The following is a 1986-nucleotide window of genomic DNA, read 5'->3' as shown; positions in this document are numbered from 1 at the left end:
TTTTGCACTCAACCAAGGCATCTTCCAGTACATAGTCACTCCGGACATCAATTCTAACAACTCCATCCAAAGCTAAATATAAAGTTGCAAGGATCCCCTTCGAGGTCTTTGGACTAATAATGAAAAGTATAAGCCAAAGTAACATAATTTTCTTTTACCGATGCTTAACTGTAGGAGGAGGAAGTGGAGGGATACTATCATTATCTGATTGATCTGAATCTGATCTGAATTCATCAAAAACTTCTTCATGGGCATAGGAATGTAAAGGTCCTGCATCATCATCATTACTACATTAACAAAAACTATCAGTATCTTGAGGAGCAATGCTTATACTTACAAGTCCATATTAATGGTGTTATTAATCGTTCCTTCAACCACACCATCACTACTACTTTGTGGTTTACCATTAGATACCCTGAAAAACAATAAAGGCAAAACAGTAATACAAGTTGCTTACTCAGTGCATGTTACTAGGTGATCCTTTATCAAACATATAGAAAATGATTTACCACATTTTAGACAATCTTCTGTCAGCTACAATAGGAATAAAAAGTACTACTTAATACTATTACACTAACCTCATCATCAAGGGAATCAATATTATTGAGAAGTAAATCGCACTGTAATGGTCGAATGAACGTTTTGGCAAACCCAGCAAGTGTCTTTAAGTTGGATGGTGAAGACAGAACTGTCGAAGGGAGAATTTAAAGCTTACGGAAGTTTGGCAAACACTTTTAAAAAATGAAACCACCACCATTCCTGAGCGGAGGAAAAGCACTATACAATATTTCTTTAAATTCGTCTCTTGTGATTTCTAAATCAGTGAATTCAATCACTTTTTCTCCAAGACCAGCCATCATCAAACGGTGCTTTTCATCAATATTATTGTAACTGATACTCTGGTCCATGTTTGACAAGCACACAAAATTGTGCTTCCAAATAGGTCGTTTCTTGACACTAGTACAACTAGATGGCTGTAGAGACCTTTTCTCTCTCCTATGCCCCAATGATCCTCCTCCACTACATCTTGCTCTCCTTAAATTTTGAAGAGCATGTGAGGCAGCGGCTAGTACTATAATACAGGATAAAAACACATGTCTAAAATATTGACACCTTTCAATACCATTAACAAAAGACACAAATAAGCAAATAGTGTTACATGTCAAAAAAGGTTAGGGGTTGATCATTTTTTTAAATTGATAGCAAACGCACACATAAAAGGCACATTAGGCCACATTAACTTGATTCTTAATTTCCCATTTCCCACCCGCATGCATACCACTATTCATTATTTTTTGCATAAATTAGCACGCAACTGAGTTTATAATACCGGTGATAATGAAACATAATAATAATAATATTCTATAACAATTAATTACATTGCCTGCCCGCCCAAGCCTACTCAGTACTAGCAGTATACTCACACAGTGGTTGAGAATCTGGGGGGCAGGGGGGCTGGAGCCCCTCCACTTTTGATGCAGGGGGGCACAGCCCCCCCACTTTTGAGCAGAGCCCCTCATGCTTTTGATATAGGGTTTGTGATGCAATGTGCAATGTTTGTGATATTTGTGATGCAATGAATAGCAGCAAATCATATCAAGACATGCTATCATTGGTACATCTTCTGATAAGACTATATCTAATACTTCAGCAACATCTGAACGTACTTTTTCAGCATTAAAGAGACTGCTAACATCAGCAAGATCAAGAATGACTGAAAAACTTTAAACAATTGCTTACTATTACATATACATAAGGAAATTACTGATAACTTAGACTTAGTATCAATTTCTAAGGAGTATATTAGTGTAACTGATGAACGCACTAAGTTCTTTGGATCATTTTAAATATAATTAAATTAATGAATGTACATTGGTTTAAAAAATGAGCCCCCCACTTTTAGATTGGTGGCTCAACCCGGCACAAGAAACAGACTATGAACCTAATTGCAACTGACTTAAAATACATCTAATATGAAACTCACGT

The 1986-nt window shown here is 36.4% G+C and overlaps 1 long non-coding RNA gene across 1 annotated transcript; it reads right to left on the bottom strand.

The window, feature by feature from the left end:
• Nucleotides 1–164: 164 nt before the first annotated feature.
• LOC109586944 (uncharacterized) lies at nucleotides 165–490 on the bottom strand. Its single transcript, XR_002187310.1, has 3 exons — nucleotides 458–490; nucleotides 338–415; nucleotides 165–287 (listed from the first exon to the last, which is right to left on the bottom strand). It is a non-coding gene; the product is annotated as an uncharacterized LOC109586944 (long non-coding RNA).
• Between the last annotated feature and the right edge of the window lie 1496 nt (nucleotides 491–1986).

This window comes from Amphimedon queenslandica, unplaced genomic scaffold (assembly GCF_000090795.2).
Source record: "Amphimedon queenslandica unplaced genomic scaffold, v1.1 AMPQUscaffold_12738, whole genome shotgun sequence".
In the NCBI taxonomy this organism is placed as follows: domain Eukaryota; kingdom Metazoa; phylum Porifera; class Demospongiae; order Haplosclerida; family Niphatidae; genus Amphimedon; species Amphimedon queenslandica.
The sequence above is the reverse complement of the archived record's forward strand: the minus strand, read 5'-3'. Positions and strand labels throughout refer to the sequence as shown.